At 44.0% G+C, this 12277-nt stretch overlaps 1 pseudogene across 1 annotated transcript; it reads right to left on the reverse strand.

The window, feature by feature from the left end:
• Positions 1 to 7881: 7881 nt before the first annotated feature.
• LOC311119333 lies at positions 7882 to 9641 on the reverse strand (annotated as a pseudogene). The gene is made up of 4 exons (XR_014615759.1): positions 9486 to 9641; positions 8953 to 9067; positions 8706 to 8780; positions 7882 to 8626 (listed from the first exon to the last, which is right to left on the reverse strand). The product of XR_014615759.1 is annotated as an uncharacterized misc_RNA (transcript).
• Between the last annotated feature and the right edge of the window lie 2636 nt (positions 9642 to 12277).

Below are 12277 nucleotides of genomic sequence, written 5' to 3' on the forward strand. Positions count from 1 at the left end.
ATAGGCAGCGCAGGTTACAGATGAATGCAGGCGATGAATGAGGGCAGACTCGGTCCATGGAACTTTTCTCTCACCTTAGCCAATCACAGCTCTCGTGGCAAGAGGCCTCACCTCTTCCTGGTTCCAGGACTATAATCTGAACGTGTGAACACCACTCCTTATGTTGGGACAGCGAACAGCCATATGGTTGCTGTCATTTATGAACTACAAAACAATCCAAGGATGCCCCACGCGGGGCCCTTGTGAGTAGTCGCTAGAGCGCTGGGGAGGGTTTGGCCGGGGGAGCTTAACTTGGCTCATCGCGCCCTAGCGACTCCTTGTGGCGGGCCGGGTGCCTGCAGGCTGACCACGGACGCCAGTTGAACAGTGTTTCCTCCGACACAGTGCGGCTGGCTTCCGGGTTAAGCTGGAGGGTGTTAAGGAGAGCGGTTAGGTGGGTCACGTTTCGGAGGACGCATGACTCCACCTTCGTCTCTCCCGAGCCCGTTGGGGAGATGCAGCGATGAGACAAGATAGAAATTGGGGAGAAAAAGGGGGGCTAATTTTTTATTTATTTTTTTTAAACAAAAAAACTCAGCAGGACAGACAATGTCTTTTCCGTTTCACCTAGCTCTCCACCGGGTCTGTGTTGCACCAAACGGTGGGCGTCACAGACACCAGGAATCTTCCATTTCAGCTGACCATCCTCAACACTTGATGCCACACCCGTTATCACTCCTTTCAACGGCGCCCTGCTCCGGAGAGCAAAGCATGTCACAGTTCTTGTCCCTAATCCGTGATCTGGAGCGCCCGCTCCCTCTGGGTTGAAGAAACACAATAAATCATCACGAGTCCGCTCTGAGTTACTTTCATCAACTCAACAGTCCCCAACCTCTTCTCCACCCAACCTGACACCACATATGGATCCGCCAGAATGCAAGGATCCATTCTCTCCACAAATCTCATTCCCGCTGGGCCAGAATCGTCCTCATCATCATCGGGACGAGGCTCGAACTCTGCGGTCCTCACCGCACCTGCCACCTCAACTACTTCATGCACACTATCATCATGTTCTATCTCTGAGCTACTGGAGAACATATCCCTCTTTTTGCACTTGACGCCTTCCTCACCACATTGCTTCCCTCTACATTCAGCTCCTTCTCGGCAGTCATCACTGCACATGCAACCACAGTTAATTCATCCTCATTCTCGTCGCGTTCAATTTCCTTCTGTAGCTCTTCCAAAAGTTCTCCATTCCAAATTCCCTCAAAACTTTTAAAAAAAAGTTATTGTTCACCATCTTCTCCTTCACCAGATCTTCCAGAAGGATTGTGCAATCCCTCACTCCATATTTACGTATAATATGTTCCACTTTCCTCCTTTTTTTCCGTTGTCTTCATTAGACTTTCCCACTTGCCCAGTTTCCTCTTGTCTAGATGAATGACAACAAAGACTTTACTGAAGAATCCCTACTGTTGACCAATCACTGACGAAGGGCCGTAGACTTCGGCTACACACTTCGGCTTGCCTCAAGAAAAATGTTGTGTGCCCGAACAACCCCCCCCCCCCCCCCCCCCCAAAACAATACAAGTCCAAAACGAAGAAAAACCTCACAAAATGTCGTCATAATATATGCACAAACTCTTCCGAACAGTTTCGGCTGGGAAGCATGCGGACGCCTTGATAGCAAGTGGAGCCCCGTTTAATAATTTCATAGTAATAAGCATCGACACTCCCTTACAGTCCTCTGTATCTCTCCGTCCTTCTCTCCCCTCATGTCTCTGTTCTCTCCACACATCTCTCTCTTCATCTGTCTCTCTCTCTCTACCCCCTGTCTTTCTCTTTCTCTTCCACGTTCCATTGGATCCCCCTCTCTTTATTCCATACTCTCGCATCAGTTTTCTCTCTACCATTAATTGTCTCTTTGTCTCTCTCTCTCTCTCTCTCTCTCTCTCTCTCTCTCTCTCTCTCTCTCTCTCTCTCTCTCTCTCTCTCTCTCTCTCTCTCTGAATGGTCTCAGTGTGTTTCTAAGGGTGTAATAATAAATAGAGGAGCAGCCAACACATAAATAAAACACTGTTTCTCTCTACAGCCAGGTCTGTGCATGTGAATGAAGGTGACAAACAGCAGGGCTCCAGGCTCTAGTGGCGCAGTGGTCTAAGGCACTGCATCGCAGTGCTAACTGTGCCACTAGAGATCCTGGTTCGAATCCAGGCTCTGTCGCAGCCGGCCGCGACCGGGAGACTCATGGGCGGCGCACAATTGGCCCAGCGTTGTCCAGGGTAGGGGAGGGAATGGCCGGCAGGGATGTAGCTCAGTTAATAGAGCATGGCGTTTGCAACGCCAGGGTTGTGGGTTCGTTTCCCACGGGGGGGCAGTATAAAAACAAATATGTATTCACTAACTGTAAGTCTCTCTGGATAAGAGCGTCTGCTAAATGACTAAAATGTAAATGTAAAAATGTAATTGTACTCACTGCATCTGTTCCCTTACTCCACCTCAGACACACTGTGTTGCCCCAACTCGCCAGTAGGTGGTGCTAAGTGGTTAGACTCTCAGCTCTGCTATAGGAACCTATGCTGTACAGTCGTGGTCAAAAGTTTTGAGAATGACACAAGTACTGTTTTTAGATATTTTTGTCAGATGTTACTATGGTATACTGAAGTATAATTACAAGCATTCCATAAGTGTCAAAGGCTTTTATTGACTATTACATTAAGTTTATGCAAAGAGTCAATATTTGCAGTGTTGACCCTTCTTTTTCAAGACCTCTGCAATCCGCCCTGGCAAGCTGTCAATTAACTTCTGGGCCACATCCTGACTGATGGCAGCCCATTCTTGCATAATCAATGCTTGGAGTTTGTCAGAATTTGTGGATTTTTGTTTGTCCACCCGCCTCTTGAGGATTGACCACAAGTTCTCAATGGGATTAAGGTCTGGGGAGTTTCCTGGCCATGGACCCAAAATGTCAATGTTTTGTTCCCCGAGCCACTTAGTTATCACTTTTGCCTTATGGCAAGGTGCTCCATCATGCTGGAAAAGGCATTGTTCGTCACCAAACTGTTATTGGATGGTTGGGAGAAGTTGCTCTCGGAGGATGTGTTGGTACCATTCTTTATTCATGGCTGTGTTATTAGGCAAAATTGTGAGTGAGCCCACTCCCTTGGCTGAGAAGCAACCCCACACATGAATGGTCTCAGGATGCTTTACTGTTGGCATGACACAGGACTGATGGTAGCGCTCACCTTGTCTTCTCTGGACAAGCTTTTTTCCGGATGCCCCAAACAATCGGAAAGGGGATTCATCAGAGAAAATGACTTTACCCCAGTCCTCAGCAGTCCAATCCTTGTACCTTTTGCACAATATCAGTCTGTCCCTGATGTTTTTCCTGGAGAGAAGTGGCTTACTTTACTGCCCTTCTTGACACCAGGCCATCCTCCAAAAGTATTTGCCTCACTGTGTGTGCAGATGCACTCACACCTGCCTGCTGCCATTCCTGAGCAAGGTCTGCAATGGTGGTGCCCCGATCCCGCAACTGAATCAACTTTAGGAGACGGTCCTGGTGCTTGCTGGACTTTCTTGGGCGCCCTGAAGCCTTCTTCACAACAATTGATCCGATCCGATAAATTGTTGATTTAGGTGCAATCTTACTAGAAGCAATATCCTTTCCTGTGAAACCCTTTTAGTGCAAAGCAATGATGATGGCATGTGTTTCCTTGCAGGTAACCATGGTTAACAGAGGAAGAACAAATATTTCAATCACCACCCTCCTTTTAAAGCTTCCAGTCTGTTATTCTTACTCAATCAGCATTACAGAGTGATCTCCAGCCTTGTCCTCGTCAACACTCTCACCTGTGTTAACGAGAGAATCACTGACATGTTGTCAGCTGGTCCTTTTGTGGCAGGGCTGAAATGCAGTGGAAATGTTTTTGGGGGATTAAGTTCATTTTCATGGCAAAGAGGGACTTTGCAATTAATTCATTCATTCATCTGATCACTCTTCATAACATTCTGGAGTATATGCAAATTGCCATCATAAAAACTGAGGCAGCAGACTTTGTGAAAATTAATATTTGTGTCATTCTCAAAACGTTTGACCACGACTGTATGTCACTTCAGAACCCTACTGTATGCTGTCCAGTGTTCTTAGATCAAGGGCGAAATTGTTGTGCAATTCTACATAGTTTGACATGACTTCTTATGCCTCTCTTGAGGGGTATTTTGAGGGGTATATAGAGGGGTATTTTGAAAACACAGTATAAGTGGAAAGAGAAGTGGAAGTGTTGCAGTTTTAAAGTAACTGTCCAGTGAAAATCTTACTTTCAAAAGTTCATATTATGTTAACTCATACCCAAATAATGTTGTTGACTCTTCGTTTCTCGTATTTGTGGCCAAAGCAGACATTTGATCAAAAACCCTTCAAAAACCCCACCTCAAACTTGTATCTCAAACAGACCGTTTAAAAAATGCTTGGTATTTCTTCATAGAGGATGATGTCATCCTCCTGAGGAGGATGAGCTGGCCAATCAGCGGTCTACTCGCATGAATATTTTGAATGACCAGGATATGCCCACACCATTCTGTTGTTGGGGTATGCCCACACCATAAAAGCTGCCTTTTAAAATACTTAATTTTAAAAAATTGGAAGGAAAACCATTTCACTCATATTGTAACTAATTATAGGTCATATTTAATAGAAATCTGGAAACACTGGACAGTTACTTTAAAGCAAATTTCCTGCAATTCTACACATTTGCCATTGCTAATGACGTGTTCATATGACCTCCAGTGGGCCCCAACCCCCACAAAAATGAAAATAATTGTTGTTTGATTTTAAAGTAATTATTGGGGGGGACGAATTGACCTGTTCTGAATATTGGGGGGGGGGGGGGGGGGGGGGTATGTTCCCCAGTAGCAATTTTGTCTCTGTCTTAGATCAGTGTAACCACATGTATGAACAACATTAGCACAACAACAGACTGTAACATCCTGTATTTAAATGAAATTCAATCAATTTAAAACACAACTTAATAGTCTTAAGGACCAGTCAGACAAAATGAAGTATGCAGATAGAGGGTGATGGGAGGAGGATCCACTGGATGGTGAGGAGGCAGATAGAGGGTGACGGGAGGAGGATCCACTGGATGGTGAGGAGGCAGATAGAGGGTGATGGGAGGAGGATCCACTAGATGGTGAGGAGGCGTGTTTACAGGAGAGAGGGTTCCAGTCATGGTCAAACATGTCTTCTTTGCTTTTTCATCACATTCAAATCTAGAGAGAGACAGAGAGATAAGACTGTGTGTGTGTGTGTGCGTGTGTGTGTGTGTGTGTGTGTGTGTGTGTGTGTGTGTGTGTGTGTGTGTGTGTGTGTGTGTGTGTGTGAAAGTTAGCTCCCTACATTGCTTTCTGCTGTTTACCCAGGGTGCTTTGGGATCAGAGCAGATCTTCCCGCCTTTCACTGAGTAGAAGCTGAAACAAAACACAGAGAATATTACTACTAATGTATCAACGTGTGTGTACGTGTGTGCGTGTGTGTGTGTGTGTGTGTTCGATACTTACACGATAGCATCCACACACGGTGCCATGGCGTTTTGGATGTGGTATCCTTTCAGTCGAAATTTTATGTCAGTTTTAGACACACTTGTGCAGCAATTTGTGGTCACCTTAGTTGGCCGACGGTCTGATAGAGAAAGGGAAGAAAGGAAGTGACAGAGAAAGGAAGTGACAGAGAAAGACAGAAATAAAAGATTTAGACAGGTAGCCCAATTCTGATCTATTTTTTTTACTAATTGGTATTTTGACCAATCAGATCAGCTCTGAAAATATCTGATGTGAAAGAGATCTGATGTGATTGGTCAAAAGACCAATTAGTGGGAAAAAGATGAGAATGGGCTGCCTGTGTAAATGCAGCCTCTGATCTCTAAACTAACCATAAACATTGTGTGTTTTTAGTTATGAGACGCTGACAGGAAACCATGTGACCTGGCCTATCTCAGAGGTGTCAGAGGTAAAAGAATAGCAACCAGGAAATCATTTACATTTACATTTTAGTCATTTAGCAGACGCTCTTATCCAGAGCGACTTACAGTTAGCGCATACATTATTTTATCGAACCCACAACCCTGGTGTTGCAAACGCCATGCTCTACCAACTGAGCTACATAAATCAAACAAGCTGCGCCTGTGCGTGTACATGCATGTTTAAAGGTACATAAAAATCTACTGAAGATGCAATATATTCAAACTGTTAGTTATTACAATCCCCCCCCCCCCATGTAAAACTAAACTGTTAAACAGTATTTTAAAGGTATAGAGAACTGTGGTTCGTGGACCACTCTGGGTCCGAGAGGTCTGAGTAATAGGAGGTCTGTCGAAAGCCTGTCAATTACAGTAACTCAATGGAAACTGTAACCACATTGTAACAGTTTCTGCATTTTAATGTGTGTGTATATAGCACAATTTAGATATGATATATTCATATATAGTTATAGAATGTATACAATGTAATGTGGTATTTAATCATTCACTACATCAATCAACCAATTAATCAATCAATAAATCAGTGAATCAGTACTCACAGTTAGCTGACACAGAGGTGAGGTACACACACATGGTGATCAGGAGGGCCAGAGAGAGGGTCCTGGACTGGAACACTGACATACTGACTGACTGAGTGACTTACTGACTGGCTGACGGACGAATGGACGGACGGACAGACAGATTGATGTACTGACTGTTCGACAGACCAACAGAGACAGGTAGAGACTCTGCAAGGCACTAAACTACGGAGACGTGTCGGAGGTCGTACTGACTGTTCTGGTAACGGTGGCGATGAGTCTTTCTAAAAGGCAGTGGAAGTGTCGGGTTTCGTGTCTGACTGTGGGTTACATGAATAGTATTAGTCGAAACTCCCACCTTGTTGTGTCATGGTACGATGTGGTCAGTATTGGTAACGTTATATTTACACCGCCGCCCCTCTCTCTCTCTATCCTTTTCCATCTTCATTTCACCCCCTACCTCACTTGACAAACCACCACCACCCCAACCCCTGCAGCAGTATTTCTGAGAAAGATGGATCAAGAAAGGACACACACATACACACACACACACACATACACACACACATACACACACATACACACACACATACACACACATACACACACACATACACACACACACTAAAAGGTGTGAACAGCTGACTCTGCAAATGCATGTTGTCTTTTTCTGTCTGCACCATGATGTCAAAACAGTCAGACTGACGACCCAAAATAATATTTCCATCATTTTATTTTATATTTCAGTTCCAGCCAAGTTTCATAGATTTCCTGATGTTTACAACTAACTTTATTGAATAAATAAGCAGAAAATGAAACATTTCTTAAAGCTGCAATATGTAACTTTATGGTTGACCTGACCAAATTCACATAGAAAATTAGTTATAGATCTGTCATTCTCATTGAAAGCAAGTCTAAAAGCGGTAAATCTGTTCTATGAGCGCTATTTCTATGCTTCCTTTTCTTAAGTTTCGTTTTTGAGTATTTTACTTGAGAGTTTTGTATACCAGATTCAGACCTTCTGAAAATACAATCTTTTTGGTTATTGAAAATATATTTCACAGCGGTTTAGATGGTACAATGATTCTCTACACTATACATTGCTTGTTCTGTCACATAAACTGAAATTAAGCAAATTATTTCAATTTTAGCAACCAGGAAATGGCGGAGCGATTTCTGCATATTGCACCTTTAAAATAACATTGATTGATAAAAAAATAAACAAAGTAAATGTATAAGTACTTAATAAATAAATACATTTATTAAATAACATTGATAACTAATTGACAGCTATAAACCAATTCATCTAAATATCAAAAAGGTACTAAAAGTCCCCATAAGTACTTGAATAAATAAATAAATAAACACATATGATACTGGTTTTAAATATAATTCATAAATAACTCTAATAACCCATTGAACATGATGATGACAACTGAATTAAATGATAACTAGTTAATCAGACTATGAACAACATCAATATGAATAAGATATTCAATATGAATGTAATATGCACATTGGAAGTCTGCTTTTTACAAGTGGAAAAGTGGAACGTCAGCGGAGCTTCAGCCATTGGCAGTGATTCTATTGGTTGGATGTTGACTGCTGAGTTGAGTCATTCTTGGTCGATTCCCGATGACGGGAGGAGGAGGAGAGGGAGGAGAGGAGGAGACAGGGAAAAGAGAGGAGAGGAGATAGGAAGGAGAGGAGGAGAGAGAGGTGCGAGAGGAAGGTACGGATGGAGAAGAGGGGGAAGCAGGGAAAATAGAAGAGAAAACAGAGGGAGGAGAGGAAGACAGAGAGGGATGAGAGGAGGAGGGAGAGGAGGTTAAGGAGGTAAGGGTGGAAGTGAGAGAGGGAGGAAAGGAGTTGAGGATGGTTGGAGAGGAGGGTAAGGAGGTAGTGGTAGGGGTGGAGGTGGAGGTGGAGGTGAGAGAGGTTGGAGAGGAGGGTAAGGAGGTAGTGGTAGGGGTGGAGGTGGAGGTGAGAGAGGTTGGAGAGGAGGGTAAGGAGGTAGTGGTAGGGGTGGAGGTGGAGGTGAGAGCGGTTGGAGAGGAGAGCAAGGGAAATGTTGAGCTCCTGCGGGACATTCTAGAATGGAAAATATTACAATCAGTTTGCTTTTCTCTTTTGTTCTTTCCCTGTATGTGATGTGTGGTATTTAACTTACTCAAACTGTTGAATCTTGCGTCGTACCCAGGGTTCTCTATGGTAACTACAGAACAGACCTTTCCCCGTCTCAAAGCTGCAGGAGAAACACAGTGTTAATACTGAAACTGAATGGGTTTGACACAACATGTCTGGAGGCTTTGACACAACATGGCCACCACATACTGTAAAGCACCTTGTGACAACATATGAGACTGAACTGGATAAACCTAAATGAAATAAAGACATATAAAATATGTTTTCCTTACATGACGGCCCGTACACAGGGAGCGTTATTGTCCTGAGTCCAGTAGCCTGTGATTGGATCGGTCACCTCTTTCTTGGACACTGTCTTACAGCACGACACCATTTTTTCTCCATCTACTGAGGAGGGGGAAGGGTTAAGATATTTTCAAACAAATCATCTTAACCTGGCAATCACTTCAAAAACCATGTACCCTAATACATCCCAACTCTATCCCCCTAACACCCACTCCCTTCCCCTCACCTGTCCCACTACAGCTCTAACCCCCTAACACAAACTCCCTTCCCCTCACCTGTCCCAACCCAGCTCTAACCCCCTAACACAAACTCCCTTCCCCTCACCTGTCCCAACCCAGCTCTAACCCCCTAACACAAACTCCCTTCCCCTCACCTGTCCCACTACAGCTCTAACCCCCTAACACCCACTCCCTTCCCCCCACCTGTCCCAACCCAGCTCTAACCCCCTAACACAAACTCGCTTCCCCTCACCTGTCCCAACCCAGCTCTAACCCCCTAACACAAACTCCCTTCCCCTCACCTGTCCCACTACAGCTCAGTGCTGCTATGACGACAGCTGCTCTCCAGATTTTCACCAGAGTTCCACAGGTCACCATCTTTACCCTAAATGTCAGAGACTCAACTGGTACAATAAAAGTTAAATAAATAGATAAATCAAGTCTCTCTCTTCTCTGGCAGGCTGCTCAGCTCAGTGTCAGGTCTGTAGTGTCCGACTTCACCAGGGTTGAAGGTACTTAAGGCCTGAAAAGCAGAAGTGTCACCTCCGGTTCAGCCATTACTCTGTTCTCATCTATTTTTTGCGTGAATGACAGAGTGAATGAAAGACTACAGGGGTTTCTGCTGCGTCACTGCTCATTTACCAACAGGAAACACTTTCATCAGTATTTCCGACCAGAGAATTTAGACATGGGTCTTTCCCAGAATGCCGTTCAGAAGATCAGAATGCCGACACAGGGTTTAGCCTAATGACTGAGCTACACGTGCTCTGATTAAGGCTTTACTAATGAAACACATCAGCTTGTCGGACAAAGAAAAATAACAATAGGTAGAACATTTGGTGATTTTGTTTTTTGTCTCCAATATTGAGTGCTCCTACTTTTTCCTTTGTCATTTGACTTTAGGGAGGGGTTTAGGGTGATGACATCATGGCGACCCCAGCCCAATGACACATGGAGAGTCACACCCTTACCTTTGTACAGCATTGTGTTTTACGCTGCCAGATCAGTCTAAAACAGGGGGTGGCCAACGTGGAGAGCTACGGCGTTTGCAGCCTCCACTTATGCACCTGATTACACTAATGAACCAATCAGTAGCCTTCTTAGGCCGCGGCCCATAGGAGAGACAAAAAAATACATCACTTCAGATCTTATGGGGTTTTTTATCATGTCATGTGCAATTATTGTAAATCTCATGGTGACCATTCCAATTGGTACCATTAACCGTTTGTGGTCAGGATCAGAATAAACCTGGCTTCCTTCCTGCTGGCTCAACACTCAACACGCTCTCCCTGGGAAAGAGGAAGGAACCACATCTAACACACACACAGAGCGTCCCGTTATCATGCTTTTATTAGCACCTCACAGTTACACTGAGAAGAGAGGGGCCACAGGAAGAATAGATCGTCTGACTGACTGACTGACTGACTGACTGACTGACTCATTAAGAAAAGTTCAGAATATAATATAATCATAACAGGTTTGGTCAGTCCTTTATTTACTTATTTTATAACCCAATGAGGGTCTCTGGACCGAAACACTGGTTCAACTAAAACAGCATTGTCACGGTACTGATGTGGATGTGGTGGTGAAGTCAGGCGCAGGACACAGCGGATAAGTCAAAACGACTTTACTGAAGTATATGAACAATATACAAAAATAAATGGCCTCGAAACAACGTAGGCGAACTGTTACGCGAAATGTGTAAAACACTCAATAAACAAAGTACCGAACCTCACAACAAAACGACAGGCGGACAATAACACACAACTACAAAACATAACACAGGGAAACTTATAGGTGACATAATCAGGACAGAATACGAAACAGTTGCACTAAACTAGACATGACCAAACAAACATCGAAAACATCAAATGGTGGCAGCTGTACTCCGGGGACGACGAACGCCGAAGCCTGCCCGAACAAGGAGGAGGAGCAGCCTCGGCAGTGTTCGTGACAAGCATCCTCTAGCAGTAGTGGCTAAGGGCCAGAAGGGGCCAGGGGAATGGGATTCCTTGGTAGAAAGGATGTGCAGTGACATCACCACGACCACAGCCCAGTGACACGATGGAATGTCACAACCTTTGACCGTATTCAGCCATTACAACATCTCGTTACTATGGAGATACTCAAACAGATCTTGTGTTTTCTGATTTTGTGCAATTGTAAAGTAATTTGAGCTTTGAGAGAATGAAAGGTTTTATACAAATAATTTTTAAATGTATTATCACATCATAAAAAATAGGAAATAAATAGATACAAATGCCTTCAAAACACCTTAATGAATAGATAATATCAATGAGTAGAATACATTAATGCCGGAATGAAGTTTAAATAAATAATGAAATAAAGAGAGCTTGAAATACTCAGTCACAGTAGACAGTTAAAGAAAACAGTTCTGATGAGAGGAAAATCTGAAGGTTGTAGAGTTTAGGGTGTAGGGTTAAGGGTGTATAGAGTAGGGGTTGACTCTGACCTGTTCCAGTGATTTTAGCTCAGCAGTGAGCCATTTGGCCTGGGTGTTGATGCACTTAATCTGCCCCCCACTGGTGAAACTGAGGAAGTACAGAAAGGTCTAGAATCATGGTCTGATTATAATTGTATCAGTTGGAAACACTTTATGCCTCTCTGTGTGGAGAGAGAGAGAGAGAGAGAGAGAGAGAGAGAGAGAGAGAGAGAGAGAGAGAGAGAGAGAGAGAGAGAGAGAGAGAGAGAGAAGAGAGAGAGAGATAGAGAGAGAGAGAGAGGGGGGGGGTGGGGAGAATGGGGAGAGAGAAGGGGAGGGGGTAAAAAGGGTGGATGAGAGAGAGGGAGAGAGAAAGATGCTAAAACAAATGTTTTTTGGCTGTTTAGTCTAAGGTATAAATGTGGTAAATGTGAGTATTTGCCTGTGACTGTGACTGTGTCTGTGTGTGTGTGATTTTGTGTGTGTGTGTGTGTGTGTGTGTGTGTGTGTGTGTGTGTGTGTGTGTGTGTGTGTGTGTGTGTGTGTGTGTGTGTGTGTGTGTGTGTGTGTGTGTGTGTGTGTGTGTGTGTGTGTGTGTTCTTACATGTATGCGTTGAGTTTACACCTCCCTCTGGGTTTCTGAATAAGACA

The sequence above is a fragment of the Coregonus lavaretus genome (genome assembly GCF_964263955.1).
Source record: "Coregonus lavaretus genome assembly, contig: HAP1_SCAFFOLD_1085, whole genome shotgun sequence".
NCBI lineage: Eukaryota > Metazoa > Chordata > Actinopteri > Salmoniformes > Salmonidae > Coregonus > Coregonus lavaretus.